At 49.2% G+C, this 26,901-nt stretch overlaps 1 long non-coding RNA gene across 1 annotated transcript; it reads left to right on the plus strand.

Moving 5' to 3' along the window:
• Positions 1-1,629: 1,629 nt before the first annotated feature.
• LOC121079078 lies at positions 1,630-17,942 on the plus strand. The gene is made up of 2 exons (XR_005824856.1): positions 1,630-1,758; positions 17,475-17,942. It is a non-coding gene; the product is annotated as an uncharacterized LOC121079078 (long non-coding RNA).
• The last annotated feature ends 8,959 nt before the right edge of the window (positions 17,943-26,901 follow it).

The following is a 26,901-nucleotide window of genomic DNA, read 5'->3' on the forward strand; positions in this document are numbered from 1 at the left end:
AGTGCGGAATGCAGAAGGATGACGGAAACAAGAGCGAAGACCTTAATTTTCACTCCCCCTCTATGCATGCCCCGGGCCCGTTGTGGTTTTGTTCTGCAGGCTGTGCATTTGCAGGCGCTTTATTCATACTTGCTGCTTGCAGTTTCCTAGAAAGACAAAGGATTCCCACAAACCTGCTGCTGTCGTGCCCAGGATCAGGGCTGAGAGCTCACGTTTGTACTCAGCACCGCTCCTGGGCTCCTGTTTTTATGGCTGAAGTGCTGATTGGAGGCTCTCCTTGGAGAGGTGCTGTGCGTCAGAGCTCTGTCAGGCAGGATTGGGGCTGTTGCTGTTACCTGCTGCTGCTTAGGATTCAAGCTTGGGCCTACATGGAAACGTATTTCTCCTGTTTTAAGGAAAACAGATTCCCAGCCTGAAGATATCTGTCATAACTCTGTCTGCATGGGCGCAGAAGGAATCCCTGCCTGCCTGCGATGCCCATGCATGGGTTGCATTTTGCAGAGCTGCTGCAGGACCTGGAGCAGCCTCCCACGTTGACAGATTTATTTATTTATCTATGCCCGTGGTTTTGTCTAATTGCTTTCTGAATTTTCGGATATCCATTTGTTAGCCTCAGCCAAGGAAAGGTTAATGAATTAGAGCCTTTAAAAGCACCCAAAGGCCTTTAAAAGAAAGTATTCTCTAATATTCCCTGGCCGTCATCAAGAGCTGCAGGGTTGCTTCGAGCCTGGTCCGTGAGAGTGTTGGGCTACCAGCCCTGTCCCCTGCCGACCCTTTCCTGACCAGAGAAGTGGGGCTGGCTTCTCTGGATCTGCCCAGACCCTGCCATCCCCATGAAAGCCATTTTGTTCTGTGTCTGGAGCATTTAATTTCCTTTTATTTAGTTATTTTCTGTCAGACGAGAGGTTGGACTTTTTATTTATTTATTTATCTATTTATTTATTTTCCCCACATATGCAGCCTGTAATATAACAGCTGCATATTATGGAAGAGTTTCACAGGGCCCAGAAAGTGAAAGGGAGAAGAAATCCAGAGTAGCAAAGCTTGGCAAGGGTGGGAGCGCTGAGCACGAAGGCAAGCCCACCGGAGGAGAGGGCTCCCGAGGGGATGCTTTCAGCCACATGGTGTCTAACACCAGAGGGGACAACTTACACAGGGAGCTCACGGGTGAGCAGTCAGCTCCCAGACCTGGAGGTTTGGGGTGTAATTGGGACGTTCTCCCAGAGCCCCCCATGATGGTGGTACCCTGGCTCCAGGGAGGAGGTATGGGCACACAGCCCTCCTGGTCTATACAGCTGCAGGAACCTTAAATGCGTGTGCACATTTAAATCACCTTTAAATGCACTCTATGGCAAGTGCCATGGGTCGGGTGAGGTTCACGTTGCACAGCTCGTGCTCGGCCCTGTCAGCCTGGGCAGACAGCAGCGATGCCCCAGCACCACAGCGAACGGGCACAAGCCCTCAGGACCACGAAGACGATGTCTCCTGGAGCTCTGCATGTCTCTCCAGGCTCTGCTCACCCTGATCAGCCTCACCTGGGCCTGCTGCCATCCACCCACCTCCAGCCCTTGGCCTGGGGCTGTATTTAAGCTCCCAGCTCTGCTCCTTGCCCCGGCTGGGTTGTGCTTGGTTGTGCTTTGTGGTTGCCTTTGGAGCTGCCTCATTTTGAGGGATGTTCCTGGGGACTGTCACCATCCCAGAACCAGCCCTGCTTGGTTCCTGCCTTCCTGCAGCTGCTCCTTGGTGTTTTATCCCCAGGTAGGTCAGGCCAGATTTTGTAACATCTGATTTTTGTTTGATACCTTTTAATGGAGTGACTGCTTGTGGTGCTGTGCGGCCCCTGCTCCCTGGAAGGAGGAAGCTGCCCAAGCAGGGAAAAGCTTTGGCTCAGGTTTCTTCTCCTTATTTTCCTGCTGCTGTTTGCAGCCTCTGAGGATGAAGGGGTTAGCTGCTCATTCCCATTCATCGCTAAAAATCCTAAGTCAGGAGCTGATTTCCAGGGCTCAGAGAGAGATTGTGCCTCCTGACTCCAGCTGCTGGCAGAGTTTTAAAGCACCAGAGGCTGCTGGGATACACTCAGCAACATGGCCACTGCTGGGGGCTGGGACCCACCATGGGGAAAGAGCTGAAGAAGCACAGAATGTGACAATAAAGATGAAGAACAGAGGTAAGGAGAGCTGGAAGCAGCTGGAGGAGAATTGCAATGAGGTGATGAGAAGCCAGCACTCAGCAGCTGCTCTGTGCACCCAGTAGCCCAGCACGCTGTGTGAGGCACTGTGTGCGTCTGGCTTGGTTACTTTAAATAAGTATTGTAATAATGTGGGGGATATTGCTCTGCAATGCATGGTTAGACATTCAGGTGGGACGCTGGTGTTCTAGCTGGGGTGTTGAGGTGCTGTTTGGGGAAACCTGCTGTGATTTTCACGGCTGCACCAAGGCTGTGACCAGCCTTGAGAGTGGCCACTGCGGCTGTGCTCAGCAGCAGGCAACCCCTCTCCTGGGAGGCAACAGGCTTGGAGACCCCCGTCCCTGTGGGAGACCCCAGGGCTCTTGAAGACCAAGAGCTGGGGATAACAGCCAGGTGCCTGAAACCATAGGGGAAGGTTTCGTGTCCTAGTAGCACAGCCACAATGGGGGGCGGGCCGGGTGCTTTGCTGCAGTACAAGTGTGGGATCGCTGCAGGCTTTATTGCTCCTCCGTGCCCCCTTGCAGGCTGACGTCCTCCTCCTGAGCTCTGCCACCAGCTGCAAAACCACCTGCAGGGGTTGAGGGGAGCCTGGAGACCAGCGATGAGTTAACCACAGCTCCTGGGCCTCTGCCCACAAGCACAGCTCTGTAATTCTTCCCCTGAAAAGTACTTGTTTATAGCCTGATTTTTCACCACGTTACCTCTGGTCTCTGTGGCCAAATGCTCACAGGCTTTACTTCTCAGAGCATGGTCAAAGAGGTGATCCTCCTGTTTCTGCTCTTTTGCTAAGGTGACGATTTTCTTCTGTAGGAAGAATACAGGTTTCTGCTGCCAGGGATTTACTGGGAAACTGAGCTGTGGGTTGGCCTCCAAGAGCTGGGCAGGCACCATAAAATTCCTCCTTCACTGAAATCCCCGTCTGATTCCTGCCAAATGCATCCAGAAGCTCGCCAAGCTTGCCTTACGCTGCGAGAGGTGTTTCATTGCACAGAGCTCTGGATGCCCAGGGCCTGGGTAGGGATGCTGTAATGCCACCAGGGCTGAGGGGTGGCTTACCCTGTGACTTGAGAGATTTGTCCTCTGCCAGCTTTAGAAGTTCCATGCTACCAAGAAATAATGAGATACCATCTATGTCCCTGGTGCAGGCAGGGGTTAAGGATTGTTCCTGCCCCAGCTGAGCCTGGAGGGAAGCAGGGCCCCCACCCAAACACTGCTGTTCACTCCAAACCTGCCTCTGGGATGTGTTGATCCACTCCTGAAGCTGTTTTGCCCCACTTCTTTCTGGGGCCTGGGCTCTGAGCTGGAGCCCTTGCTAATGCAAGGGCCGTGTTCTCCCCTGTACACCCCCATGGCTCTCTGCTGCCTTACCCAGGGCTTGGAGATGTGCCAGAGCAGCCTTAAAATAGAAGGTAAAAGAGAGAAGGTGCAAAAACTCTTTAAACCACTTCTGCGTAGCTTGATCTATTTTTAGTCACAATTTGATAAATGAATGTAGGTCAAAAAGTGGGGGTGTTCGCATCTTTCTTGCTTTGCACAAAATTCAAGAGAAGTGGAAGAGCTCGGGAAAGGACAAGATGCGCAGCAAGCACAGAGTTTGCTTCTGCTTGAAGAGCAGGTTCCTCACGTGGCAGGCAGGGATGTGTCGACTTGTATTTCCTTGGAAAATTTTCCCTTGTACACTTGTATAAAGTGTTACCCAAACCACAGGTTTCTACCTCATTTATGGAGATGGTACAGTGGTGCAAAGGTAACTTTTGAGCAGGATTTGGGTCTGGTGCAGACCTGCGTTGCCTGTGGCCAGCAGCCCATTGCCTGACTTTGCTCTGAAAAGCAGACCAAGCTGCATGCACCAGGGTGGCAACCCCAGAAACGGAGCTGAGGGTGGGATGTGGCCCTCAGCCACAGAGAGCTGCAGAAACCTCTCCTCGAGCCACCCCCTTCCAGCAGGATCAGGTGTTAGTTTGCACCAGCAATAGCTTAACTTGCAGAGTCAAAAATGAAGTTTCAAAATTGACCTGTGAGCAGCCAGTCTGCCCCTCTACAGCCTTGGGGTATGCATTTCAGTAAAATAAGGCAACCTAGAAGACCGAGTGCTCCTGCAAGGTTTGTGCCAAGCTGGTTCCCCATGCTGCTGCAGGAGCATGCCCAGGTGGGGCTGGGACCCTCGGTCCTCTCCCGCAGGGCTGTGATGCTGCTGGAGGGACCTCAGCTAGTCCAGCCTGCGTCTGCTCAGCTATTAATGCAATTAACCCTCTGGTGTCTATGATGAGAGATCATGGGCCGTGTCCCTCTTGAGAGGGGAATGTCCTTTAGCACACCGGGGGACTTTGTGTGCTCCTGGCTCTCCCCCTGGGGGTGCAGGGCTTGGGCGGACGTCGCTCCTGGGTGCGGAGACAGGCTGGGAGGGGGCTCAGTCCAAGCAGCTCTCCAGTGGTTAAGGAAGAACAGCAGCCTTCCCAGTACGTGCAAGTGTTATGTTCCTTATTATATCTGTTAGAAGTTATAATTTAACCTGCACTTAAAAAAAAAAAAAAAAAAACAACCAAAAAACTCCCTAGAACGGAGCTAGACTTAATCTCTTTTTTTCAACATGTTATTACTTGAAGTATAGTGCTGTTTGCTGCAGAGTGTTTGAGACACCCAGCAGAGCCCAAAACGTGCCGAGGAGCATTCCTGGGGCAGGGGGCCACTGCAGGAGGCTGGATGGGGTACGGTCCTCTTCCTCTGTGGAGCACTGAAGGAGGGCCTCGGTGTGCACCATGCTAGAGAGGGGCCTGCTGAATGCATGTGGACATTCCCACCTGGTGGACACAGACATAAAACTGTCTGGTTTATTCCTCTGCTATATGTTTCTCTTCCCCAGGGAAGTGTTTGAGGGTTGAGTTTATGCTGAGGGGCGAGAAGTGGTAGAGGGAGCAGGAAGGTGAATTGCTTTGAAATGGACATGAGCTTGATCTAGCCTCAGCTGGGTATAGAGAAGGTTTTTCACCAGGCTTTCTTGGTCTTGGAGACCTCTGGAGAGAAGGAAGAACCTCGGTATTGTGAGGGAGCGCAGCTGTATGAGGGACACCTGTGCCTCTTGGTCAAGAGGAGACCTGAGGATGGGTGTTCCCCTGAGAGGGCAGGGAACTGCCACGGGCTGCTGCAGAGGAACGAGCCCTGAGTGCTGTGTCCTGGAGTGATGCTCAGAGCTGTGTCCCTGAGCAGCCCCCATCCCATCGCCCCATCCTGCAACGAAACGCCTGATGAAATACCTCCTTTTAGCACTCCGTCGCCTTCAGGATGCTCGCTCGTTCCCCTGCTAGCTTTCAGGCGTATGCAAATGTAATTAATGTGTTCTAAATTTAATCCTGAGTACACACGGGAGAGAAAAGACACCACCTTCTCCCAGTTCTCCCCAGTCCCCTTCCACCTAATGACGGTGTGCAGTAACAGGGCTGGAGGAAGGAGCACTGACACCCAGCTGTGCCATTAGCAGGCGTGCTCGCAGCTCCCCGCGAGGCAGGGCAGTCGCTGCTCTGGCTGCTCTTGGACTTGGAAGTGGCTGGGACCTGCAGGAATCCTCCCGCCTTGCTCAGGCTCCAGCAAATGTCACCGCCGTGTGCCTGGGGAGCTGCGTGTCCCTTAGCACCTTCCCTGCTGGAGTTTCTCAGTTGGTGAGGAGCCATCAAAGTGCCGAATGCCCCAGTCCAATGCACTCTGGCTGGGGATGCATGCCAGGAAACCAAAGAACAGATTTTTTTTTTTTTCTTTTAAAGAAAACGAAGACCATTTGATGGAGGCTGATACAGTCCTTTCCCAGCCAGCTCACGGCCACCTTTGCTGGTGGGTGCAGTGCCCAGGCGGTCACTGCAGGTGTGTTCAGCCTGCCCTGAGCCTCCTTTCGCAGGTCAGTCCTGCTGCCTTGTGGTGCCCAGCCGTAGGGCCTCTTGTCCCCACTCTCACAGTCGTGTCCCGAGCTGCCTGGTGGCTCTGGGACCGGGGAAGCACTGGGAAAGGCAGCAGCCATGTGAAGTTGGGTGGGAGGATTCAAGAGCAGCAGACTTTTTCTGCTTTGTCTCATTTGTCTGTGGCCACTTAAAAATATTTACTTACTGGGGGAATATGTCACGTTGTTGTGCGTGCAAATTGCGTGCTTAATTATGCATTAACCTGCAACAATGGCTTTCTATCTAGGAGCATGAAAGCAGCTGGGGCGGGGGGGAGATGTGTGGCTGTAAGGGTGCAGGGTGGCACCGTGGGGACACGATGCCACGTGGGGCGGCTGCTGGGGACAGCCACCTCCTGTCCCCACGTGGCTGGGTGAAACCACTGCCCTCTGTGCATGCAGCAGCCTGGTGCTGGGTTGCACAGACCTGGCTGCACAGCACAAGCGAGAGTCGGGGGCTTCCTCGCTAATCCCCCCCCTTCGAACACTCCCTCTTGTTCCCTCATAGGGTGTTTTTCCCCTTGAAGGGGCAAATACAGATGGCCCAGCCTGCGTGCAGCGTGGTCTCAATGCATCCTTACGGTGTTTTCTGTAGATGCTCGCACAACAAAAGCCTCTGTTGCTTGTGGATGCTCTGTGCAGGTGTTTGCAGGCCACTCACTGGCCACCGATGGCTAACAAAGGGCTCAGAGGTGCCACCAGTGATGGCACATGCCTGTCTGGTGGCAGGAGGTACTGTCTTGGTCTCTCTTTTTAGACTCAGCTAAAGCAAGATGAATGAAAATCAGTGTGTGTGCTGTAAATTCCGTGTAGTTAATACAATACAATATTTTAAAAGTACCAAATAATAGAAAAGCAAGTAGGGTAAGAAGACAGTAATTGATGGATTGCTTTTGAGTTTTGTAGAGAGAATAATTGTGTGTGCGACTCCGAGATGAGGCACTTAACAAGCTGACATCATGTTCTGCAACTCTTCCATCCATTTAGTCATGAAAATCACTGTTTTCGGTGTACCTGGAAAGCTGCACCGGAGAACAGTGCAGCACATTCATTATCGAGCCTTGGAGGTGCTGCCGTACACGAGAAGCAGCAGAGAAGGCTGCGGATGGGACTTGTAAAATGCTAACCCCGTGGTTCTTGGAGGCAGGTGCTTTGTCATGTCCTCGGGTGCCGGCTCTCTCCCACTGCTACCAGTGCCTGCTAGGGGGTAGGACTTGCTTCTCCTGGTGCTAGGAGATCATACTGCCCTGGGCATCGCTTTCTTGATGAAAGCGTGATGACGAATGGTGCACTAGCTGCTAAATTCATGAAGTCTCATGGGATCTGATGCTCTCTATGCCTAACACTTTGAGCATAGCCTACCGGGGAGTGCCTGCCTGTCCCAGCAGAGCCCTGCTGCGGGGTGAGGAGCATGATGCATCCCTTGTGTTGGGCTGTCTGGGGCGAGGGGAAACACCTCTGACCCTAACAGCCGGCAGTCTGGGTGAGCAACTGGGCGATGTGCAGGTGGTGCGGGATGCTTTTATTGCCTGTGGTCCCAGGACCGAGCTGTCCTGAGCCAGGCAGGGGTGGTGGTGAGTGCTTTGATGCCCAGACAGGGTAAGTGGCTGGCAGGGAGACTTTTATTTATTTTATTTTTCCCCACCTCAGCTGTCCTAGTGATAGGGTGGTATTTACCAGCACAGGAGGATTTTGGACCTGCTGACACTCACATCCTCAGCCTTGCTGAAGGAAGCACGGGCGTACGTGCAGGCTCGCTGTGTAATGAATACTTAAATTTCAGGAAGAAGTTCCCCCTGGAGGCCCAATTTAGTCTCTAGGAGTTAGTGTACAAAATACCATATTCTGTGATAGGTGGCAAATAAAGAGCTCTGACAGCTCGCGGAGCAAGGAGGTCTATCAAGGGAAGACGCAGCACTCAATTTTCCCAACTTAAATGAGTTGCCAGACCTCCTGGGCAATGATCTCGTTAACTGGAGCCACACGAGCATCCCTGAGAAGGCAGGGCCACGTCCTGCTGACCCTGCCTGGGATGGGCGGCTGGGTGAGGTCCCACCAGCACCTTCCCGTGGCAGAGGAGGGCTGGGTGGGGGGAGTCATCTGAGCTGCCCTTCAGCCTGGGCCTGGCTCCGTGAGAGCTGCTGGGACTTAGAAGTGCCGGCACATCGAGCCCTTGTAAGCGAGTGCTGGCAGGTGTGGATGCTCAGAGGCCTCTCAGTGGGAGCCAGGGCAGGGCCTGATCCACGTCGCTGTATAGGAGCCAGCTAGTTTGCATCCATGGAGCAGGAGTGTGGGACGAAGGCCTGCTGAAAATTGCACTCCAAGGAGCTGCTTTTAGGAAAAAAATCAGGGCACTATGAGAATTTCAGGCACAGGAGCAGCTACTGCAGGGACACTGCTGCTCCTGGAAAGGCTTGTCTCTTCGCTTAAGATTGATTACCCCACCTCAGCAAGTGTTATTAAACGCAAAAATACAAGGATGCGAGGGAATAAACTCTCGTGTAAAAAAGCCAAAGATTTATGCTTGAGCTTTTCCACCCAGCCTCCGTATTTGTTTTACTGCTTGCTTGAGAGGTTCAGTTATGGCCTGGGAGAGCGGGGCAGGAGGCAGAGGGTGGGGAAGGAAGCTGTCACCGCTGTGACAAGGCACGGTGCTTCGCTGGGGCGCGATGCCTCCTGGCTGCCCTGGCAGCAGTGTGGGGGTGAGGGATGGCAGCAGCGGCCCTCCTAGGGCGTGTGGGGCAGAGGGTGAGGATCTAGGGCTGGGAGTGTGCCTGCAGGGACACGCATGCCTCGTTACCTGGGTGCTCTGCTGTTCCAAAAAAAAACCCCAACCACCACCAAAAAAAAAACCCCTTAAAGAACAAATATTAGCAATTCTTAGTGGAAAAGAAGAATAATCTCTTTTTTTAAAGTAGAGAATTTGAACTTTGTAATACAGCAGGTGATGGGGTCTGAGTTACAGACGTCCCCTGGACTCGGGATGTACCTTACTGCCTTAAAATCATCTCAGTTCTTCCTACAGCCGTAGGGGAAGGCGGTGTGCTCTTCCCATCGCAAAACAACCCCTCATGGCAGGAAGAAATGCTCTGAAGTAGCCAGGTCTGCGTGGGGAGCCGGCAGGAAGGGGCAGCCCCTGGGCAGAGCTGCTCCTGCCGGGCTGAGCAGGATGGAGCAGCGAGAGGTGGCTGGTCCTGGCCGCTCTGCCCAGCCTCGGCCAGGGGCTGGGGGCCCTGAGGACGTGGCCCCATGGGGACACATCCCGGGGCTGTGTCCCCCATTGCCAGAGCTGGGCTCTCTGTTCTCCCTTTCCCTTCCTCTGCGTCAGGAGGAAATCTCTTTGGTGCAGCTTTGGGCTAGAGCATCATCTTGGAAGTAATATAGCCAGCCTAAGTGATAACGGGGAGGGGAAATAAAAAAAAAAAAAAAAAGCCGAAAACAAATGCTCAAGATAAGACTTTCTGCTGCTGTTTGTCTGCACAGCAGCTGCGTTTTGTTCTGCATCCTCCTGTTTCTCACCTCCTTCATCCAACAGTAATTTTCCTGAGGTTAAAAAGGTGGTTGTTCCTGCTCTATACAAATGTACTTCTGTCTTTCAGACTTTCACTTTTAAAAAAAAATATATGTAATGGAAAAAGCACACGGAGTAATTTATTGCAGCTGTTTCTGTCCTGTCACCAGGGAGATGCTGTGAGAAGAGCAAGAGTGGAGCCGTGGGGAGGTGGGAAGGCTGGGGGAGAAAGGGAGAGGGAAGGAGTGGGTAAAGGGGGCCCAAAGCCCCCCACACCTGTGTGCATGTGTACATACGTGTATCTGGGGCTTGTCTGTGCCTACACCCACATATACGTGCGTGCTGTGTTGTATAACAAATATCTAAGCACGACAGACCATCTCAGGGTGTGTTTATTATCACTGTTATTGGCAAGAACTTTTTCTTCCTCTGACGCCTCTATAGCGAAGGGGGGAAAAAAAATCTATATTATTGTTTCATGCCATGTTGTACAAGATGCCAGTACACAGGTTAATGAAAAACAGGCATGAATTTGGATAGATATATAAAGGTCCCTTGAGTGTTCAGTCATAAATCTTTGTAGCTGGCAGGCAGAGCAGACGTAAATAGGCCTGATATAACCAGCTGTTTTACATACAAATGAACGCTTGCCTTTTATTTAGGTGACAATATTATTATTTTGAATCCAGGAAGAATATTAAGTAAATTCTGTTACGCCGTCTCCATTAGGAGTGATCCTTGATCTCCAAGCTGACTGTGGTGTTGCCTCTGGGCTCTGTGTAAGGCTGTACAGGGAAAGGGGGTGTGTGATGTGTGTGTGCATTATCCCTGACAGTAGCAGGGAGCTTTTAAATGTAAATAAATCCTCCCTCAATGCGAGCAGCCGGGAGTTGCTGGATGCTGGCATCCCGATCTGCTTTTGGAGCCCCAGCCCTGCTCACCCTGCTGTGGGGCTTCCCTGCGGTGCCACCCCGTTCCTTGTAGCTGCTGGGAGGCCCAGAAACAGAAGACCAGGTGTTTTTCTCATTGTCCCCTGACCCCAAAGCTAGGAAAATAATAATAATAAAGCACTTAGTGCGCTTCGCTGTGCGTGGACGTTTTAAATGTGTTTTACTGCAAAGGGTGAGCAAAGTGATAAGGCTTATTGTATGAAACTGTAGCAATTACCAGGACAAGGGGAAAGTTTTTGTTTATTGGCTTTATGTGGGCTGTTCTTTGAGCCATTTATGTGTCTTTGCATAAGTGGTATTGAAATGACTCTAAACACTTATTTTTTATTTATTTTTTTGATAGCTCACTGACCACTGCTACTGGGGTTTTTTAATTGCAGGGCACAGCATCTCTGTGCTTTTCTGGGAGCTGGGGCTGGTCATTGCTCAACTTACTGTTTTAACGTGTTTGATGTTAGGTCACTCTTAGGACAGTCTGGCATTTTTGAGGCTATCTAATAAGGTCCATGGTCTAATATCATCTCTGAAAGATTGAATGCATGATTTCCTCACTGTTCTAGTCTTCACGCCCACAAAGTCCATAGCAGGTAGAAAAGTTTAATTATCTTTGCAAATAGTAAGAAGGAAAACTTGAGTGGTGTGGTCGGGGCTGCACAGAGGATCTGGGGCAAACCAAAGATCTGAGCCCAGTTCCCCCCCATCCAGGGCCCAGTCCCTCCCTGTGGGCCATCCTCCACCTACAGGAGTTTGTGTGATTTCATTTTCCCATCAAGCTGTCTTTGCCGGGATACCACAGTACCCAAAAGAACCTGTGCAAGGGACTGAGCAACCCAAGGAAAACTTTAAATCTAAGAATCTATTCTAACCCATTGCTGTGCGCTGAGGGCGCTGCCATGTAGAAAGGATTTTGTTCATCCTGACTTGCTGCTGCTCTGTTGGATAAAATAAAGTAAGCTGGGCTGCCTGAGACTCCTTGAATCCTCTCTTTCTGCCCCAGCAGTGCCTGCTGCAGTGAGCTGACTTTTTTTTTTCCTCCTGCCCACACCTCTTCTTGCCCAGCTGATGCTGGGAGGTGGATGTTGTGCAGGAGATGCCCTCCCTGCTGCCTTTTCTATTTTTTTTTTAGCACTACCAGATGCTGCCTTTCTTCCCCAAGCATAGTTCAGGCTATTTCTCACCTCTTCAGATGCACAAAGCAAAACCCAGCGTAGTTACTTTGCTATGGGACCTTGGGGTTATTTTTTGCTCTTGGCTCACCTGAGCCATAGAGATGTAGCTATTGAAATCTATATGAAGGAGAGCTTAATTTTAAAACAAAGACTTCAAACAGTCAGAGCCAGCTAGCTTAGGGGACTGTACTTTCAAAGGAGGGGGGAAAAAAATAGGCATTTGAAAGCAGATCTCCCTGATTCTATATTAATCTGGAAAATTATGATAAAAAATAATTCTGGAGAACTGCAGTATTCTGTCAGAGCCGAGGAGCTCGGAAGTGGAGAGTGCTCCTGAATTTAAAAGCCCTGGTACTTCTAATTTTTTATTGGAGTTTTGTCTGTTCAGACAGCACCAACCCGGAGGTGGGAGGCGGGCTGGGGGCTCGGCCATCGCATCGCTGCGTGAGCAGCTTTGTGCTGGGGCTGAGCCCCCTGCTAACAAATGCTGGGAGCTTTCCTTTCCTATTGCGTGGGGTCTGGGGATGCATCACCCACCAGTGGGGCTTTAAACCAACCGTGGGGCTTGGCCTCGGGGGGGTTGTCTGGTTTGGCTGTGCTTCATTGGTGCAAGGGGAACGCAAGCTGGTGATAAAAGGGCTGGCAGGAGGAGAGGATGGTGGTGCTGTGCTGGGCAGTGCCCCCGAGGCCAGCACCACCTTCCTGGCACCACCACTTATTCCTCCTTTATTTGCATTTAATGTGCTATGGCTGAATAGAGATGTGAGTCTGCGTAATGAGCACAACTGCAATCTGTTTGTACAGCAAATGGGGGGTATTTTTTTCCTCTTATATGGTGCCCCATAGCTTCATTGCATGGGGTGCTCCGGGACTCGGCTCCGCATCTTGTGTGGGTGCTTTTCTGTGTCTGTCGGCACTCTGGTGTGGTTTCAGCCCTGGGTTTCTTGCAGATTTCCCACAGTAGATTTCCTTTGGTGCCCAGAGGTCCCGCCCCTGGGCATGCAGGGGGGGCAGTCTGAGCATTGCTGGCGTGGAGCAGGCGGTAATTAGGGCATCGGGATCTGTGCAAGGGCTGCTGTCACTCTGCGTGGAGCATCTGCTGGCACTACTGGCTTCAGCTCTTCTCGATCACATACTCCCTGCTGCTGGCTTCATTTTTTTCATGGGGTGAAAAAAGCCCAAACCCAAACACCGCTTTTGGTGGTGACCCTTCTGTACCCCAGCAGAGCTCATCACCGTGGGAGCAGAGCCAGGATGGTCCCTGGGCACTGTGTGAGTTACCTGCGGGCGCCCCGCTGGAGGAGGCGGCAGGCAGGGCTCTCTGTGCCACGGGAGTTAAATGCTGCTCTCGTGCACGTCGCTGTGAGCACGTGGGGAAGTGGTGAAGGAGCTCCAGCAGTCGGAGCCGGCAAAGGGCTGCTGCAGAGGCCTGTAGCTGAACAGGAGCTGCTGGCATCAACACCTGCAAGTGGGTCAGATACGTGGCTGGCTGATGGGAGGTGTCCCTTTAGGGACAGCAATCAAAGCCTTTATCTGAGACTCAGAGGCAAGGGGAATCTTGAAATTCTGCCCAGAAATAGTGAGAACTTCTGCAAGCTCCAGGAAGATCAGCAGGGCTCATGCCACGCTGGGTGTCCCCACAGCCGTCAGGGGGGCTCCGGGTGCAGCTCACCTTCTGCCAAAGGGCCAGGACTTGGTCATCTGTGGCCATGCTGCTGTTGGGTTGGCTGGGGTTGCCATCCTTGCTCCAGAAGTGATGGGTGTGGATGAGTTCAGAAATTAGAAAACACACAATTCATTATTTAGTTTTTTTTGGGGGGTGGAAGAAGTCATATTTACTTGTGTGCTTTTCTCCGGCAGCAGCTTTTTTTGCACTGAAGATGGGCACCTGAGCAAACTCCCTTGGGAAAACCTGCTGGGGACTGCCCATGGTGTTTGTCCTTTCCATAGCCAGCCCCGGCCCTCCTCTCGTTTTGGAGAGGCAGATGGAGCCCCATCCTGCACCTAACAGGCTGTGATAGATGTTATTAATTCGCTGTTCTGCATCTTTCAGTGTAACCCTCATAAAACAAGCAAACAATAAACCTGCTGTTCTTCCAACAGCGCTGGGGGTTTTCTTGGTTTTGTTTCTCTGTCCTGATGTTTTCTCCATCCCCCTTCCATTAGTTTAAAGAATTCACTGGTAAATGCTTGAGATGAAAAAAAAAAACCACAAAAAAAAACCAAAAAACAAAAAAACAGCTCACCCACTGGGGGCATTAGAACGCCCCCTTATTGACATCTGCCCTGTGTCTGCTCAAGACTGGTGGTCTCCAAGGCTGGGGGCAGAAGGTGAGTTCTCCTTTTGATTCATTAAAATTGGGAGAGCATCTTTTAAGATAAACTCCTTCTCTTGTTGTTCACTTGCTCACTGCTTTGCAAGAGATATTATTTCCATCTCAAGGAGGTCTTGGATTCCCCCTAGTTCATTCTAGAGTCTGGTTGAGCCTCTAGGGAAATGAGGGGCTCCTCCACGACCCCTGTCCTCCTTGTAAATTAATTTGGGTGATCTCTCCCACGTCCTGTGTTGCGGTGGTGCCTTTCACCAGGGAGTTCAGTCTCCTGATGAGAGGAGGATGATGCTTGGCGTGTTTTGGTGGTACTGGAGCTTCCCCAGATGTGCACCAAGCCAAAGGGTCATTTGTGCCCCTGTGGGCTCAGGGGCTGAGTTAAGCAGGAGGGGAGGGAACACTGAAGTCACCAGAAATTAATTTTTATTTCTAGACCTATCTGGTCTCCAAGCTAGGTGACTTTTGGATGTTGTTCCAGGCTGCTCAGGACCTGGGTTGTAGGTTCTGCCCGAGCTCCCTCCCAGCCCTGTTTCTGTGGGTGTTACTTGAAAGGACACTATAAATTAAGCAGTTACTCAAGTCCAAACCAATTTGCTGTACTGTCCATTTAATTTTCTCTTCCGAGACGATCAGCATTGATTTCTGAGGTCACCCTTCACTCCTCCAGTGCTGTGCACATGCACGTGCCTCCAGTGACTTCTGGAACGGGGTCTGAAGGAAGACTTCCTTCACAAAAGCTTGGTTGCTTTTCTTCTTTTTTTGATGCAAATTATTTTTCTGGTAGATCTCGATGACCTGGCAAAAAAAGCTTCAGACTTCAATACCGTTGCTTAAAGGCAGCAACAGGCTGGTGCAATAGCAAGAGCAGAGTGCAGAGCAGGGCTTGCTGCCTGCCTTGGTTGCCCGTTGGTTTCCACCATTCTGCAAATTTAGATTCGGGCAGGCGGCTCAGCTGGCTGGAGGCCTCTTAAGAAAAATCTGGGGTTTTGCAAAAAAGCGTTAGCAATTTGGCGTTGTTCCTCCTGGTCCAGTGTTGTAACGATGCATCAACAGAGTGTTTTGTTTTGTGTGTGTTTGTATGAGGAAAGCAAAGCTCTTGCTCCTTGTGGTGTGAGAGATGCTGTGGCTGTTTGCAGCAGTGGAGGCACAGGGCTGGGCACACTTTTGCACCCCTGCTCTGGCAATGGGCGAGCACCTGGCGGTGCTGCAGCAATAAAAAGGAAACCTCTCCAACCTCCACTTCAAACGGGGAAAGGCACAACGAGGCTTTTGGTCACCTTTAAAGCACAAAGTGTGGGGTTGTCACCCTGTTGCTGCTGCCTGTGCAGGGCAGAGAGGTTGGGGACTTCCTGGTGCGCGGCGTCCACCCATCCTTGGTGGGATGCAGGAGAAACGTGGGGTGGGGGGGTGAAGGTGGTGCTCTGCAAAGCATTGCACTGCACAGAGGGAAGAGAGTTAAATTTAAAGTTAATTTAAATTTAGTTATTAAAGTTTAATTTTCGTATATTAGGGTTTCAGGTGCTTTTGCACCTTTGCCATCCCTCTTGGCCTGGGTGCAGCTGCCCTGGCTGGTAGAGCGGGCAAACACCCAAGGCATCTAGATCTGGGTGTTGGATTCTCTTTTCCTGACAGCCCCAAAGTGTGTTCTGTCTGCAAAGCAATCTTCATAGGAAATGTGGCAGATAAAAATAGATTACTATAATCAGATTAAAAAAATCAGAATAAAAAAGTAAAAAACAAAACAAAAACAAACAAAAACAACAGCAAAAACCAAAACACACACACACAAAAGCAAAGCCCTATACCCCCAAACCAGGAACATGGTTTTCCTTCCATATTCTCTGAATAAAAACCTGGTGCAAGAAGATTTTAACTGTTAGCTCCAACATATGGGTAGTCTTAGCCCCACTTACTGGAAACAATCAGCTCAATTTTACTGACTGCATATAATTATTCTTTTGTATAGTAAATCAGATTTAAATGCAAAGCATGTTTTAATAACAATATTTTTATTACCTAGCACACATGAAGAACCTCTAATAGAAAGTTATATGAAATGCTGATCTGTTAATTTGCATTCGGTTCCAGCTTCTGTCGAAATACAGTTTGACACAAGTGGAAAAAATAAAAATAAAATCATTTAGTAAATAGTAAAGGCATCAATTCGCATTGATTGTCATGGCAAAAAAAAAAAGGGTAAATTCCGACTCTGCATGAATGCAGGTATCTGGCTTAAATGCCTACAGGTGCAGCAGGCACTGCTGGTTAAGAAGCAGTGAATTGAGTGTAAAGGCAAGATTTAATTGCTGTTCATTTTAATGATTTCCCACCTATGAGAATAAGCCTTTCTGCTGAACAGTAACTCAAGAGTGCAAACGGAAAATGGTATTGAGACCAGTGAAGCTTGCTGATTTGAAGCACTTTTATTTAAATCAACCCTCCCTGTCGGGAGGGAATAAAAGCTCTTTTGGTGATCGGTGCACGCAGAGGGCTCGGGGCAGCTGCGGTGCCTCTGTGGGGCGGCAGGGGAGGGATGAGCCTCAGGGAGGATGCTCCTGTCCCCTCCATCCAGGGCTGGAAGTGCCACATTTTCCCCAGCTCCAGGACAGCAAAGAAGGGTTCCAGCCCTTCTGAGGGCAACCAGTGAGAGACAGCAACTAATCAAAGGGTGCGTGATAGATTGCTGCTAAAGGAATAGAAACCCGCCCGCACTGATGATGAATATTGCAGCTGCTTCCAAAGTACCTCCCCAGGGCAGCTTGTGCAAACTTTAGGTATGCAAGAGAAATAGCTGCGCCCAGCAGAGCCAGCCCATGCGGTAATACCCAAAATAAATAAAAAAGATAAATTTAGAGTAATAATAACAAAACCAACCGAACCACCTCCACCAAACAAATGAACAAAGAAAAAAAAAAACAAAGATAAGGCAGTGCAGCAGAGTGGAACTGGTCTCTTATGGCTGTTGCCAAGGATGTTGTGCCTAAGTGACCCGGAGGTGCCAAGATGGGGGAAGTCCAGCTGGGTTCGAGCATCAGCTGCTCCATCCAGCTTGTCCTCCTCGTGTCCTCCTTGTGCCTGTTATGGTTTTTGTGTTACGTTTGGCCAGAAATTTCTACGTGTGTGCATAACTGGAAGGAGGAAGGCAGCCCATGGGGCAGCTCTAGCACTCTCTGTTGGTCGTGTACCCAGTGCTTGGGGACGCCGCCCTCGTTGCTTCCCCTTCTGCTCCTGGCTCCCTGCAGCATCAGAGGTTGGGATCTGTGTGCCTTGCTTTCCCGGATGGTTTGATAGAACAAATATTAGCTGGGAAACCTCCTCGCTGGAGGTCTGGGATGCTGGAGATGCTTGGGGCGAGGCAGGGATGAGGCTTTGTAATGATGGCTTTGTACCTCCTCCAGGTACAGAGCAATTGGGGGAAGATCCTACAGCCCTTTTGGAGACTTCTCTTCAGCATCAAGGGTAAAAATGGAAAAGTGTCTGCTCGCCTGTCCTCCCAGCTCCTTTCCTTCCCGCAGCAAAGAAGCTGAGGGCTTTTCCTCCTTGGAGCCTCAAGCACCAAAAGAAGTGCAAAACAGAATGAATCACACAATCCTTAGGGTTGGAAAAGACCTCCGAGGTCATTTGGTCCAACCAGCCCCTGCCAATAGCAGGTCCCTCTCACCTGCCTCTCCCCCCCCATCTTCGGGAGGTGTTTTTGGAGGCTCCTCCTCCTGCCCTAACAGTTCAGTCCCAGAAAAATTACATCCCCTAACGACGGTGCCTGTGAAATGCTATGCTTAATAAAATGTGTCGCACATCAATAATTTAGCTGCTTGTGACAACACGGCCTGGTATTCTTGGTAATTAAAAATGGATGAGATGGCAAAGTATGGTAGGTGTTACTTTATTTCAGATTTCACTGTATTTAAAACAGGGGCTATCAATTTAGAAATACCATAAAAATCGAGCAAGATTGCGCTGTTTTAAATATATCTGACATATTGTCCCATATATTTTAATTATTAATACGCAACACAGCCAACAGGAGTCTAAATTCTACCCACCACAAGCTCTAGGCAATCGTTACAAGGGGTTCTGGGTAAGCTACGGGGAATGGAGATAAACCTCAGCTAAGTAATCTCCTTCCCTCCCCAGGCTCCCTCCAGAGCCCCCTCTGCCTCGCTCCACGTGGAGCCATTTACACCCGCACTAAGCGGGGATAAAGTGAAGCCAATCTGAATTCTGCACTGCCTTGCCCTCAAGGTTGCATTTTACATCTGTTCGGCGTTTGCAGAGCCCGACTGCAGCCTTATCTCAGCTGGTGGAGCCCTGGCATTACAGCAGGGCGGTCAGATCCTGCGTTTGAGATTTGGGGCTGGGGGAACGGTGGTGGTTTTAGTGTGGGAAGAGGAAAAGAAAATCAGCTGCTCCGTGCCTGAGTGAGTGCAAAGCCAGGAGCTGCTGCTGAAGCCCTGCTGAGATGGAAAGGTAGGGAACAGACGTGTAAACTGAATAAGAGAAAGCGGAGATTTGGGCCAAAACCAGTATTTCCATCGGCCACACAGAGGTGCAGCATGCGCGTGGAAATGTGCAGAAATTCTTGGAGCTTGCTCCCTGTCGGCAGTTCCTCGGCTGAAGTTGTGTTCTGGGGTCAGTGCTTCTCCCAGGGTCACCGACATCGGGCTCCCTGCGGTGTCTGCAGAAGGTGGAGGCTTGGCAAAGCCCCACGAGGTTCAATATTATACGAAGGGCTAAAATAAAACAGTATGTTTCTTCTTCTGTTTTTTTTTTTTTTTTTTTTTTTTGGCCCTTGTTCCAAGCTGTGTCCTACTGCTGTGGCCCTCTGCTTTGGGATGAAACATGTGAAACAAATGGGTATCTAATATTTCTTGGGGTTTTTATTTAAGGCTGCCCACGGGCTCAGGAGGTCATCACCCCTGTGTTAATTCAGTTTAGTTTTGCATGTGGGCCCTGGTGGTGCTGCTTTCGGGGCCGTGTGTGTGCGGCGCTCAGTGTGCCCAGCCAGCTGATTCCTGTGCTCTCCCAAGGAGAATTCGTTCCTGGCGTGATGCAGGTGGGTGTTTGGTTTATGCCTTCATGCCCGAGGATTTACAGGGCTGTGCTGTTAGGGGAGCTGTGTGCGCGTTCAGAGCAGGCTGGATCCCATTGCTGTAGGGAGGAGCGGGAGGAGCCCAGTCCCACCTCTTCCTTTTACCCCTTTTCATTTTTGGGGAGTGATTTGTGCCCTCTCCCCGGGGCTCGCCCAGCTGCGCACATGCTGCTGGCTCTGGATCAGCATGCCTGTTACTCCTCTGAGAGTGCCGTCTGTAGGTGATATTCTAGAGCAATCAGTATGGAGTGAAAACGGGTAGCTTTGGCTCGGTGTGCAAATGACGAGTGCCTCATTATTGGCCCAAAGCTGCTTTATTTTTATTTTGGAGAAGGGGTAGAAAATGTCAATGTTCTGCTTTTCTTTTTAAATGGCCTCAGATTACTGTGGCAGTTATGGAAATGTATTTTATTTTGTGTTTAGCACCATCTTCATTAGGCACCAGAGCAATTCTCTCTATATAGCCAAGCACATCACAGAGAATTAATCGGCCTGTTCAGAGCTCATATTTTCAGAAGTCACTAATAGCGATGAGTGTGATGCTTCCTTCAAATGGCTTTATTTTTCCTTTAAGAAAAATAAAAGCCAGTAAGATAAATAAAGTATAAGGTAAAGAGCATCCTTCTGATGCGCAGCACACATCTTACTGGGCGGCCAGGCAGATATCTGGGTGCAAGGCTGGAAGTTTGGCATCCTCTCTGGGCATTGGTTTTGGTACTTTGAAAGCCCTCAAATTCAACAGGTTTTATTGACGCTTACCCTGAATGCACGTTGTTGCATTTCAGACGTTCGGTCTCGTTTATCATCTCGTTTATCGTTCAGTCGCCTGTTGCCTCCAGTGTGCTTGCAGCTCTTCCCCAGCTGACATTGTCTCCAAACTGTTTTACCAGGTCAAACAGTGAAAATAGTGGCCCAGCGCAAATCCTCGCCCAGTGCATGCTGCTGTGTCCCTCCAGTTTGAGGGAACATCATTGAAAACTGCTTTCTGAGCATGTTTTCCACCTCCTGCACAACCGCCCTAACTGTACCCCTGTGGCTTGCTTCAGACAACGTCCTGCCAGCCAGCCCCTGGCTGGGGATACCGTGTGTGACAACCACTGCCTGACCTCCCTGCAAGTCCTGCTGCCCTGTCGTAGCAAAAATACTCAATTGGCTCGATGTGATTTGTTCTTGACAAATCCATGTCGGCTGCTCCTCATTGCCTTGTTATTTTTCAGATGCTTGGAGAGTGTTTGTCTGATGATTTGTTCCAATATTTTTTCTGGGAATTGGAGCTAAGCTGGCTGGCCTGTAATTCCCCACTACGTTTGCCATTCTCCGCTCTTCTGGGACTTGCCACTGTCCCTGAGCTTTCAGCGATAAGCGCTAACAGCCCTGAGATTGCCTCCGCCGCTTCTAAGTACCTGGCAGTGAACCTCAGCAGACCCAGCTGATTTTGAAAACATGTAATTTATATAAATATCTTCCGGACTATTGCTTCCCCCTTGTAGTCCGAATTCTTACCTTTTTGTCATCAGTAACAACTGAAGTATCTGTATAAATGAATCAGTCACTTGTCATAGGGAGGCATTAGCCTTTGCGGTGACGGCTGGTAACTGAGCTTGGCTGAGTTACAGAGGAATTCTTCCCTTTGCTAATGCCTTATTACTAATTACTAACTTATTATTATTCAGGTTCCTTATAAGCTCTATAGAACTATGTATCTGGACCTGTTTGTTTGTTTTTTTTTTAAATATATATATATTCATAAATGCATGTCCTATTTGTTTATACTGTCCATAGCCATTTGAATCAGTTTTTACAACCTATGTTCACCTATCCTGCCTGTGCTCCAGGATGTCATCCTCGCCAGCTGCTTTTCAATAGCATATATACAGGGCTTTTTGTACTGTTTTTTAAGGTTCAGAAGCGGGTGGGCCTGAGGGTAGGAAGATTTTAGGCTGGAGATGGCAGGAGTGCCCTGAGGTGCCCCAGCATCTCGGCAGTGCCCTGGCAGGTGCCGGCAGCCGAAGGCTGGGGTGTGCTCCCTGCCTTACCCCACCAGCCACAGCACCTCGTGGGCAAGCTCATGGCAGCGAAATGTGCTGCTCTTCTCAAACACCTCACCTTTCCAGGTGCAAACACGCCTTTAAAATAGGCTGGAAGAATTTTCACTTTGGAACTCTTTGAATTTGCTTTGTTTGTCTACTGTTTTGTGACACTGTGTTAATAGTACAGAACAGATTCCACCAACAACGGCGTACGATGACAAGCTGTTAAATGAATCACAGTAATGTTTTTCTTGCATTAAGGATGGCTGGCATCTGGCTTGCTGAATGAAACCTCAGCTTTTTCCCGTGTTTCAAGGCGTTTCCCATCTAGTTTGCAATGAAATGGCTTGACAGTTCTCAAGCAGGCAGCTCTTTGATCTGTGTGTCAGCTTGCTTCAGCTTGCTTCATTGGAACAAACGGGAGATGTTTTGTTCTAGAGAAGCATTTGGTGTGTGCCGTCCCTGATATTTTAGAAATAGATAAGTAAAAAGCCAAGTGTTTCAAGTCATACATTCTGTTATGGCAGACTTGTCAGTCACAGTAACGAGTAGTATTAGGTATAGTGGACTTGTCAGAAAACAGCAAAAATACAAACAAATCTGTAGGACAGAATGACAATGAAGACCTCACAATTCTGAAATGAAGTTTTTATAGAAAATTTGAGACTAGATGGTGCCATGTCATTTCATGATTTCTTAATGGCATTGACAGAAAGGAAGATCCTTCAAACGGCTTCAGTTTCAGTAAAACTGAATCTTTTTTAACAGAAGAACATTTAGATGAAAGAACAAAACAAAGAACAAACAAACTGGTTCTTGCCTCCAACATGAGATGGAGTGTGACCACTGCGAGGCTATGGGGGTGCTAACGACTGGATTGTGTTGGGAAATGATTTATCCTGTGGCTCAGTCTCCTGCTTTACACGCTCATAGGAAGAGCCCAGCTCTCCATGGAGCAGCCTTGCTGGTGAACCGGGTGTTTCCTCACCCATACGAGTGCTGCCCTTGGGACAGAGCCAAAAGAAGGCTCAGGGCACTGACCTGGCTGTCCTGAGGGTGGTGGCACCATCATTTATACCTCTGAGGTTGGCAAGGTGGTCGCATTTCTTTTGCATAAGTCTAAGTGTTGCCTGTAGCCACCTTTCTGCAGGAATCCCAGCCTCTGAACCGCTGCCTGCTGGTGCCTCCTGGGACCTCTCGGTGGTTTTCCCTGGTTGGGAGAGGCCTGGAGGGAGAGAGGAGAGAGCTGAGAGAAGGGGAAACATGAACACAACACCCCAAAATAAAGGGAAATTGCCCCGTACTCCAGTTTGGTGCCATAGCAAAAAAAAAAAAAAAATAATCCTCTGATGATGTTCTATAAAGGATGATGATCAAGTAACTAATTAGTACCATTTAAATATATTTCTGCAAGACTGATTAAAAGATGAACCCCACAGAACTGATTCTTTATCTCTGCTTTTTGCAGTTCCTACACGTTGCAGAAATCCACTGGATTTGTTCGATCCCTGCCCCACCTGGTTGCTTGTGCCAGAGAAAATTTGTGTGTTTCTTTGCAAACAATGTGCATTGGAAGGTGGTGGTTTGATGAAATCATACTCTTCTACATGTGCAGCATGCAGAAATGGTATTGATTTGACAATTTTACTTCTGAGGAAAAAAAAGGCAGTATTTTGGAAGTTGACTGGATTCAAATGACAGGTTTTGATATTTTTAGTTTGAAATAACCTTTTATTTCAAAATACAGGCAAGCGAGAGGGAGGAGTCGTCAAGAGCCAAAACTGAAGAGGAACATGTCAGTTGACATGAGATTTTTTTTATTCCCTTTGGAAGGTATTTCACCATTTAACAAAGGAGAATAAAAAGATTTCTAATTTTCACCTGGGACAAAAATCCCAGCTCTGTCTTTGTGGGGAATGGCCAGCCTTACACAGGATGTTAACCAAGAGCAAAAGAGCTGCAGATACAAAGAAAAAGGGTTATTTCTGTGCTGTAAGCCCTTCCTTACCTTTGTTTTCCATGCAGTTATGGAGAATGCTTATTTTGAGAAGCCATCAGGATGGATTTAGAGCTGTTGTGACCTGGTGGCCATCCTTGAGACCCCAAGCAGCCCCCTTTGCTCCGAAGCCTGGCATCCTGCTGTCATGCTGCCAGCTGGATTACAACTAGTGCAAAAGTCTTCAGCTTTTTAGGCTCGGCACGTAGCGAGGCATTCTGGGGTTTGCATGGGAATAGAGATGTAGTAACGACCGTGTGCGTGAGCGTTTGTCTCGTGGGTAACCGCTCAAGCCAGCATCGAGCTGCCAGACGTGTGCTGTGTTCAGGTTATGCAGGGTTGGGAAGGATTGGGCCTGAGCACCACCGCTGGTGGGACTCCGCAGGGCCCATCTTAAGCTTGCAGGCTGGCTGGCTCTGTAAGCAAAATAATAATGAAGATAATTGCTCATAATTTCCACCGTCTTGTTGGTATCCAGAAGCCAAGCTGAATAACCAGAGAATCCTAATTTCCTTGGTATGATGATGCCCTTGTCAGGATTGGGCAAGCAGCGCAAATTGGTTTCCTTTCCTATTCCAGTCAGGCTCCTAAAACAGCTCCTCTCTGCTCTTACCTTTGATGAACAGGCCGTCGTTATTAATACTGATGCTTGTGGTGCCAAGGGGCTTCCGCCGAGCAGGGCTGCTTCGTGCTGAAGGGCGCACAGGAAAGCCTCCAGTGGCGCCTTGTCCCTGTCCTGTCCGGGGCCAGGACACAGCAGAAAGCTGCCCCGCAGTTCAGAGGTGGGGTTCTTTGTAATGGGGTTGTTCAGCCCAGGCTCTAGCTGCGATTTGCTTGCAAAAAAAATAGCGTGGAAAAATAAAAAATAAAATAAAAATGCACCCCTCCTTTGAGATGGGGATGGGGGATCTGGGAACGAAGCGGTGGCTGTGGCTGGCTAGGTGGGGCAGAGCTGGGACAGCTGGGACCAGAGGGGATGGGGCTTGTCTGGGTCCTGTGTGGCACCACTGCAGAGCACACAGCTGCAACCTTTTTCTTATAAGGCCAGAAAGGTGTCCCCTTCTTACAGTGGGGAAGGGAAGCTGTGAGTACCCTGCTGCAGAAGGGCACGTGGAGATATGGCCGTTTGCTGGACAACTGGTGTTTGGGTGTGTTTGCTCTGCAACTGGGGGGCGCACAGACGCTGGGAGCAGGTTTGCACTTTACACCCTTCCCCTCTGTCTGCTGCGATGCCAGCATGAGATCAGTTCCCTTCGGTCTTGAGAAAAGTGCTACGGGATGATTGTGAGCCATCAGGAGAGCATCCTTTTCATAAGGGCTTTTCTTTGCTATAGCTCTCCAAATATATTTAAGATCTCTAGCTCTTACCTTTGACGGTCTGCCTCCAAAGCCCCAAACTAGAAAATACATAAGTGTGTAAACAGCCTCACCCACACAAGGACCTGTGTGCATTGAGACATAACCCTCAGCGAGGGGTTGGGCTCTGTTGAGGTGCTTTTGGGGGCCGTGGGCTGATGCACGGCTGTGTCCTGGGACAGATCCCCCCTGATTTAGACCCTGGTGCCTTCGGCTTGGTGAAAGGAGCTCATCTGATTTACGGTGCTGGGAGATGGAGCAGATAACCACAACGAATAAACAGGCTCCTCTCTTCCTTGACGACCTGGAGGTATGAACTCATTTTAAGTTATGCTTTCACTGCTGCCACTATTTATTTTTTTTTAATTATTATTTCCAAACTAAAAAGTATAACAGGGGAAAGATAAGCCTGAAATCCATTAAAAGCTTTTTTTTATTATTCTTTTTATTCTGTGGATTTTTAAAATATTGTCTCACCTTGATGTTGTTTGAGTTCTTGGTGGCGAAGCTGAATTCTAATTGTGCTCTAGTATCTCTGCTGGCCAGCTATATCTTTCAGGCTCATATCACATGGAAGATTAAAAAAATCATCCCGATTTCATTTTTAATCTCCCTCTCACTTCGAACAGTTCATCCTTTTGGTGATACCTAATTACCCAACCCCTTTCAGATAACCACATGATGTGTGTGTGTGTGTTACATCTGTGATTGCAAACAGAATATCCGATCCCCGTGGAATAATCCATTGAGGAATGAGGGTAATTAGTCTCTAACAAATACAAATTTGGAAACATCTGTGCAGGCTTAAGCTTAGGGAACTGGACTTGGGAGCAGGTTTCAGCAATGGGAAGAGAGTGAGAAGGCAGAGCTGGAGGTACCAGGTAAATATTGCAATTAAATTAGTCAGCTTGAGGAAATTAAATCAAGGGAAATTGGAGTGTGTCATATTTTTCGATCTGGATTTCTGACTGTTATGAGATTTTGAAGAGAGACAGTGAAGAAAATAGAAGCTAATAAGTTTTAATTCTTTTCCCAATGACTCAGAGGAGGGCTGGATGAAGCCCTTTCTCATTTTGTGATAATTAATGTGACTCCCATGGCAAAGGGAAGTGCAGAAATTGCTCACAAGTCAGCTGAACAGCAGATTTTCAGACAACTTCTCTTTGTTTCAGCTTGCACAACAGTGTCCTATCTACAGGGCAATCTTTGCTCCAGAAAGTTGGGGGCAAACTTCTGGCAGCTGGTGAATGTTGCTGGAAGGGGCAGATCTTGGGCTCAGGTGGAGATTGGCGTTAGCTAATAAGCACAGCTGGGAGCTGGAGAAGCAGAGACACCTGAACCTTCTGCTGTGTTTTAGGAACTGGAGACTGCCAGTAGGGCAGCAGGGTCTCAGTTTGCTGGAGTTGTGTCTGGGGGTGTTTTTGGGGGACAGGCCAGAGTTGGTTGCTGATGAAAGTGCAGTGCTGCTTGCACCCTGCCACCTCTTCCCACAGCTCACCTTGCAGTAGCTCTGGGATGCATTGTATGCTTCCAGGAACCAGTTCAGCTCATTAAAACAGCAGGAAAAACTAGGGCTTGGCAGGATAGGTGAGCTGAATCAGCTTGGGGAGGGTGTGAGGGCTCCGGGGTGTCCTGAGATGGAGGATGGGGCAGAGCAGAGGGGCAAGTCCTGTCAGACTTTAAGGAAAGAAAGAACTTCCCTGACCTTTAGCGGATTTAGATCAAGCTCTTTTACTTGTGTATCAGCATTACTTATCTGACTGTTTGCCAAGGTCTGCATAGGGAAAAGTTGCTAAGCATGTGGTTAGTTTAAAGCGCGTGTTTAGGTATCGATAGATATGAATAGATGCCTAGGGGCATTCACGAAAAGGGCAGTTCTGAGTTGTGAATGTGTGGATCTAACTATTCCTTTAATAAAAAGTGTATAAGCTGCAACGAGTGCCTTTGTAGCAGTGCCCATGTAGCCATAAGTAAGTCATATGGTCAAAGCTGATTTTAAAACAGGCCAAGGAACTTCTCTTAAAGATTTCTGCTTTCAGTTTCTAATGTGACTGAAGTTTATGACAGTTTGGGTACAGCTTTGGTATCCTCTTGCAAGCCAAGAGGACCGTGGGCTCCCGTTATAACCCACGGCTCCTGGGCTCTTAAACTCTAAAGAATGGAGCAACACTTCGTTAGCAGTGCAATTCATTTCCCTGGTGCTGTACAGGAGAAAATGGCCTGATGTCCCCAGCAGATTTCAATTCAGCAGTGAGAGAAAAGGAGGCCAAAGGCCTTTACACAAAGCAGATGAGTTACTGCTTCATTTTTCATTATTATTCAAGTAGACAACGCCACACGGACAGTTAATATAG

Source organism: Cygnus olor, chromosome 16 (genome assembly GCF_009769625.2).
Source record: "Cygnus olor isolate bCygOlo1 chromosome 16, bCygOlo1.pri.v2, whole genome shotgun sequence".
Lineage (NCBI taxonomy): Eukaryota > Metazoa > Chordata > Aves > Anseriformes > Anatidae > Cygnus > Cygnus olor.